We start from the raw sequence: 7,654 nt of genomic DNA, 5'->3' as shown, positions 1-7,654 counted from the left end.
ATAAAAACTTTAAAAAAGTGTACATTCTTTCCTTACTGGATACAGTTTGTATATTAGTGCACCCAAGCTTAGAACTGGTATATTTTCCTGGTAACTTGGAACTTTGATATTGTTAGGTTGTAGCTGTCTTTACCTTTAAAAATATTTTTTTTGTCCTACATCTTTGTTGTCTGTCTGATGTATTATAGCTACACTACCTTTCCTTCTGTTAGTATTTTCCTGATAAGTCTTTTTCTTTTTCCTTTCAATCTTTCTTTATCCTTATTTGTCAGTTATTTCTCTTGTAAAGAGCATGTAGCAACATGTTTCTCTTTGTCTAGTTTGGCAATGTTTGTGCTTTACCTGGAGAAGTTCATCTTTTTACTTATTTTATAATACTTGATGTGCTTTTGATGCTTCAGCCATAATATTGTATACACTTTCTCTTTATTCCACTTTCCCTCCTTCTTCCACATTTTGTGCCTTATTTTGGACTGAAGGTTTTTCTTTTCCATTTTCTTCCCTCTACAGATTTAGATGGTGGATATTCTCTTTCTCTTACTTTAGGTGCATGTTTCATGTCTCAAAGTTTCTTATCAGTATCTTTAGTCCCCTTGAACAACACGAGAACACTTTAATTCCAATCATCCATCCTGACTTTTAGGCTGTTATCACCATGGATTTTAGTTCTAGCCTGTTATTGTAAACTGAAAAACAAAAATTTCTTGTTTCATACTATTATTGTCTGCTTAGATTTGCCCACACATTTCTCACTTTTATTCCTCATTATTCTGTCTTATGGTTCATATTTTCCTTTTGTTATTACTTCTTTCTGATGAGCTGAATTCTTTAGAACTTCCTTTAGTGAAGATCTGTTCATAGAAAAATATTTTCATTTTTATTTATTTTAAAGTGTGCTTCCTTCATCTGCATCCTTGCAAGATGGCTGGGAATGCAGTTCTGGGTTGACGATGATTTTTTCTCAGCATGTGGAAGGCATTCCTCTCCTGTCTTCTTGTTCCCATTTTACTATTGGGAAGTCAGCAGTAAATCGCATTTTGGTTCCATCTAGGTAATCTGTCTTTTGTTTCCAGCTGCTCTGAAGATCATCCCATTGCCTTTGGTGTTCTCTGGTTTCCAGGTGTGCATTTTATTATTTTTTTTTATTTTTTTATCTTTTAAAAAATCTTTTAAAAATCTTTTCTATTTTAGTTTTATCTTATTTTTTTCTTATCTTTTCCATTTTATTTATCTTATTTTAAAAATTTGCTTAATTGGGGATCCCTGGATGGTTCAGCGGTTTCGCGCCTGCCTTTGGCCCAGGGCGCAATCCTGGAGTCCCGGGATCGAATCCCACGTCGGGCTCCCGGTGCATGGAGCCTGCTTCTCCCTCTGCCTGTGTCTCTGCCTCTCTCTATATATAAATGTCTATCATAAATAAATAAAAATAAATCTTTTTTAAAAATTTGCTTAATTTTTTCTCTGGATTAGTTGGGCTTTCTAGCCCAGCAGTGTTTTTTTGTTTTTTTTTTAAGATTTATTTATTTATTTGAGGGGGTGAGGGAACACATGAATAGGAGGGACAGAGGGAAAGGGAGAGAGAGAGAATCCTCGAGCAGACTCCCTGCTGAGCGCGGAGCCTGACGGGACTCCACCCCAGGACCCTGAGATCGCAACCTGAGCTGAAATTGAGAGTCAGCCACTTAACCAACTGAGCCCCTCAGATGTCCCCCCAGCAGCATTTTTAGCTGAGTATTCTTCATCTGGAATTATTTTATTGCTCTATTTCTCCTTTTTTCTTTCAATATCTTTATCTTTGCTCAGCTCCTGTGCATATCCTTCTGTCTTCAACCGTTTAATGAAAGATTTCAAACATACAGAAGAGTTGAAAGAACTGTGCAGTGAACACCTGTTTACCCACTGCTGGGATTCTTCTGTCAACATTTCACTGCACCTGCTCCATCTTATGTTTTGTGCATTAGAAGTACATCATAGGCATCGGGCCTCCTCCTCTATATACATCAGCCATGCCCCCGCTTCCAGTTGCCTCTGACCAGGAGTGAGGAGAGCCCTTCAGTGCCAACTGACAAAAAGATCTGTGGGCTGAGGGGAGGCTTTCGTTTCTGCCTCGTGGGAAATCTCCGTGGGCTCCAGCAAATTCCTAATTCAGAGGGCTTGTGTGCCTGTGTGAGAGGTTTAACTGGCCTTCGCCCCACAGGCCAGTGGCAGCGGGAAGGCCTCCTCGCAATCTCTCCCACAGGTGGCTCCCGGTCCCCCACCTCCACGCCAGGCAGTTCCAGGAAAGTTCCAACTGTCAGGCTATACATCCCCCTCTTCATATTCCAAACAAGTGACTGCCACCATTTACCCAACAGGATGAGCCTCTTGTGCCTTCCGGGCTCAGCTTGAGGTCACAACCATGGGCACTCTTTCTTGGCTTCTGTCTAAGACCCATTTGAGTTTCACTGTATCGGCAGCCCTGCCTCCCAGGCCAAGGTCGGGCCTTTCAGATGTCCCCTAGTTATGCCAAAAGTGGAGAGTGCATTAATGTTTCTAAATTCGCCTTGCTGGTTTGGCATTATTCCTGAAAGAAAGAGTTCAGCAGTAATTTTATTTGCAAAAATTTTTAACATAAAAATGTTAATACGATAGGGACTGGGGGAAGGTGGGGGGGGCAGGAGGCAACTTTTGAGGGTGATGGATATGGTATGTTGGTTAGTCTGATTGTGCGGATGGGTTCACGGATATATACATATGTCAATAGCAAATATCAGACTGTATGCTTTGAATGTGTGCGGTTTCTCTCATTTAAGTGTGTGCAGTTTCTCATACATCAATTATGCCTCAATAGAGCTGTTAAAATAGATTTAATGTGGATAATATATTACAACCCGTCATTAAAATTTTATTCTTTTAACTACTTATCAAAGTACAATGTACATACAGTAACATACACAAATCTTGAATTATAGCATAATTAATTTTTCATACGTATATTATCACCGTGCATATTAAAATATAGAATACTTCCCATACCTCAGAGGGTCCCTTGTGCCCTCCCAGTTAGGACCCCCTGGAGGTAAGCTCTATTCTGACCTCTAGCACCATGGATCGGTTTAGCCTGTTCTTGAACTTTGCATTAATAGAAATGCAGCCATGTTGACGCTTGTAAATAGTTTGCTCATTTTTCGTTGCCATATAGTATTCCATTTTATAATAGATCACAGTTTATTTAATTATTGTATTGTTGATGAACATTTGGGTTGTTTCATGTCTGGGGTTATTATGAATAAGGCCACTGTTTTCTTGTACATTTCTTTTTGTAGATATTTTTGCAGAATCCATCCCTGCCTCCCATCTTTTCTATTACCATTTATTTACCATATTTTCTTTTTTTTTAAAAAAAGGTTTTATTTATTTATTCATGAGAGACAGAGAGAGAGGTGCAGAGATACAGGCAGAGGGAGAAGCAGGCTCCATGCAGGGAGCCCGACATGGGACTCGATCCCGGGTCTCCAGGATCAGGCCCTGGGCTGAAGGCAGTGCCAAACCACTGAGCCTCCCGGGCTGCTCTATTTACCATATTTTCTCTTGAGTGACACAAATGGTGGCCCCCAAAAGATATGTCCACGGCTTAACCCTCAGAATCTGTGAATGTGACATTGTTTGGGAAAAGGTCTTTGCAGATATAATTAAGTTAAAGATTTTGAGATGAGATCATCTTGGATTATATGGACAGGCCCTAAATCCAATGACAAATGTCCTTATGAGAGACACACAGCAGGGAGAAGGCCATTTGAAGACCGAGGCAGAGGTTGGGAGTTATGCAGCTATCAGCCAAGGAACACCGGGGCCCCCGCAAGCTGCGGGAGTCAGGGATGGATTCTGCTCTTAGAGCTTCCGGAGGGAGCACAGCCCTGCCAACACCTTGACCTTGGACCTCTGAACTCCAGAATTCTGAGATAATGAACTTCTGTGGCTGTAAGCTCCCAAATTCATGGGACTTTTTTACGGCAGCTCCAGGAAATTAAAGATCATACAGGTGTCATTTAAAATATAGCTTTATTGAGATCCATTTATATTTGTTTGAAATGTGCACAACTCTCCAATTGAAATGTTTAAAAGTGTTTTGAGTGCGGACTTTCCAGAGTCAGACTTTTTCTCCTATTTCTGAGAATAGGTAGTGTTTTGCTCAACATACAAAACAGCTGATAAAGAAGATGCAGTATATCAGCCTCCAAAAAGAATGAAATCTTGCCACTTGCAATGACGTGGTTGGAACTACAGGGTATTGTGCTAAGCAAAATAAGTCAATTGGAGAAAGACAATTATATGGTTTCACTCATATGGGGAATTTAAGAAACAAAGCATAGGATCACAGGGAAGGGAAGAAAAAATAAAATAAGATGAAATCAGAGGGAGAGACAAACCATAAGAGACTGTTAATCATAGGAGACAAACTGAGGGTGGCTGGAGGGGAGGGAGTGGGGGATGCGGTAAGTGGGTGACGGGCATTAAGGAGGCACGTGATGTAAAAAAAAAAAAAAAAAAAAAGGAGGCACGTGATGTGATGAGCACTGGGTGTTACATGCAACTGATGATTCACTAAACTCTACCTCTGAAACTAATAATACGCTATATGTTAATTGAATTTAAATAAAAGAAAATATTTTTTAAAAAGAGCTGAGAGTGTCCCTAATGGGCTTGTCTGGTGGACCTGTGAACCTCTTCGGTGGCAGTGGGGCCACTCTGAGAGCCCTGTCCCACCAGAGGTGCGCGTCCATTCCTCTAGCGGCCTGTGCCTCTACTTGTATGGCCCACTTGTCACCTCCTGCCCTTCCTTTCCTCAGGCTTGCAGGGGCAAGACCAGTCGTTTCCTATTAAATTAGCCACATGTAACTTTTAAAAAATATTTTTAAATAAAACCAAAATGGGTGCATAATCCCAATACATAAAGCAGAAAACAAAACCAAAAACCAAAACCCAACCAAAGCTGCTATGTTTGAAAGTCTCTCCTCTGCCTCACAAGCCTGACTGTGGAGTAAAATGAAATCCTTCCAGTTCCTTCCTTGGCCTCTGTAAGCATGCGTTGCCTCCTCGTTTTAAGAATTTGCTTAATAAGAGATGTGGAAAAACACTGTGAGCTAACCCCAAACCAACACAGGGACGTGACTAGCTTTCTAGAATTCTTACATTACCTCTTGCCCCATTTCCCCGGCCCCTGCTTCTCGGCATCTTGGTAGTGTGGTTGTTGAAATCGTGACCCACAGATGCTCATTCGAACACCACCCCCTCCCCCCCGGAATATAATAATAATAATAATAATAATAATAATAATAATAACAATAGAATCATTGATTCACTGCATGCTTGAGCCCCGGCTCCTTATATTATCTTTTCAGAATCTGTCAAAACGCCTCGAGGTGGGCGATCACACTTTCCACACTTCACAGAGGAAGGCTGTAAACTCAGACTATGGGGATTGTGTCTCATTGGCAGCTTTATCCCTGTTTTCCAGAAGAGCAGCCAACGGTGGGTGTGTCAGTGGCTGGGGGGACGGCCTAGAACTTCATTGCAGTTGATCAGAAGACTCTCCATCATTGCTGCTGAAGTGAAGCCTCCAATCTGGAAGTTTCCTTGAAGGGTGCCCTGTCCAGAGGAAACACAGATGGACGTTCCACAGGGCACTGCAGTTCCCTCCAGAAGCAGCTATTGGTCCTACAGAAAACGTACGTGGTCCCAACAACTCTTTGCAGAAATGAACCCAAATGGTCAAAAAAATGTGATTTTTTTTTTTTTAAGGTTTTGAGAAACAGCAAGCCACCCTGTCTGTTTTGGGCACCTCCTTTTGGCGTTTAGGGTGGGAATAAAATATATAAAATTAGAAGGCAAAAGAGAAAAATAGGTGCGAGGAAGGAAGAAACCCTTGGGGGTGTCTGGTTGACAACATGCCAAAAGCCCACCTTCGTCCCTCCTGCTCTGTTCTTGTCAAAGTGCCGATTTTTGGACAACTCAAGGGACACCGAGCTTTCTCCCCAGAGAGCCCCAGGTTTAAGGGCAGGGGATGGTCTTGGGCTCGGTGTCTTTGGTGTGACAGGGGCAGGAATGACACTTTTCCCCAAGACTCTGGAAAGACAAAACAGAAGTTCCTGAGAAACGGAGGCCACGACAAGGACTGGCAGGTCAAGGCAGAGGGAAGCTGGAGGGAACTAACTTGCTCCATGGCAGCTGGGTACCACCTGATGCACCCAGGTGGTACCATTTCTGTTTCGTAGAAATGGAGCTCGGTCTCATCCAAAGGGAGAACTCTCGGGATGCAAACAAGGACTCCAAGGGGAGGCCTGCAGAACATTCGGGACTTTCCAGGGTGGAGAGTGTGGGAGGGAATTCGCTAAAATCAGACACGCTGGGGAAGAAACCTTACGTATGCAGAGATGTGGGAGAGATTCAGTGAGGAGGCAAAATTTACCCAGACCCACGTGGGCACACTCTGAGAAGAAATCAGAAGTCACAGTTAGTTGGGAAACTCGAAGTATCTGGGGAATGCAAATATCACATTATTGCTTATTATTTCTCAGAAATACATAAGCCCACACTCTTCTTGAGCAGCCACGTAGGAGTCGAAAGTGGAACAGTCAGCATGGATGCTATCTGTACACCAAATATTCATGAGGAAAATGCTGCAGAAACATCACACAATCTAGACTCCTCAACCCACTATCATATCCCAGCTGGAAGGAGACTCCAGAGGCCAGGCTCATGACCCTACTGCTTCCCTGAATGAGGCAAAGGCAGAAATGATGGACAAGAGGCAGATGGTTTTCAACCACAGGGCTTTTAGGACGGAGAAACCTGGAGGGGGCCTCATGTGGGGTGCTCTTCAGTGGCCTGGCTCTGTTTGAGATTTCATTTCCACACATCAGCCCTTCCCAGGTTTCCAAGGACCTTAGGCTCTTTTTTTTTTTTTTTAAACATTTTATTTATTTATTTATTTATTTATTTATTTATTTATTTATTTATTTATGAGAGACACAGAGAGAGAGGCAGAGACATAGGCAGAGGGAGAAGCAGGCTCCCTGCAGGGAACCTGATGAGGGACTCGATCCCTGGACTCCCAGATCATGACCCGAGCCGAAGACAGATGCTCAACTGCTGAGCCACCCAGGCATCCCCGAAATAGAACTCTTAATGTGTTTCACCAAAACATTTCCTTATTTCAATCCTCCACTCCCCCTTCAGGGTTAAACCACAGGCTGAGCCTCATGCTGGGCCCAACTCCTAAGTATGAACTGACAATCAAGGATCATGCGGTGGAGGAAAGCATCTAACGCAACAGCCAAGCAAGAGCGAGGTGGGAGGACTTTCCATCCCAGATATCAAGACTAATTATAAAACTATACATATAATTAGGATAATTAGGTATATATAATTACGGTAGTGTAGGTTTTGCACAGGAATAGACCAATAGATCAAGGAAGCTCTGAAACACCCAGGGATGGATGAGTGGATGGATGGATGCTTGATATTTGACAGAGAGGAATGCAAGGAGAAATGGAAAAGAATGTTCATAGCAGTACTATTTTTAATAGCCCAAACTGGGAAGCCCTCAAATGTCCGTCAACATAATTGATAAATAGTGGTATTTATCCACAATTTATTTCATCAGTACTGTATC

This window comes from Canis aureus, chromosome 1 (genome assembly GCF_053574225.1).
Source record: "Canis aureus isolate CA01 chromosome 1, VMU_Caureus_v.1.0, whole genome shotgun sequence".
Taxonomy (NCBI): Eukaryota; Metazoa; Chordata; class Mammalia; order Carnivora; family Canidae; genus Canis; species Canis aureus.
This window is presented reverse-complemented; position numbering follows the sequence as displayed.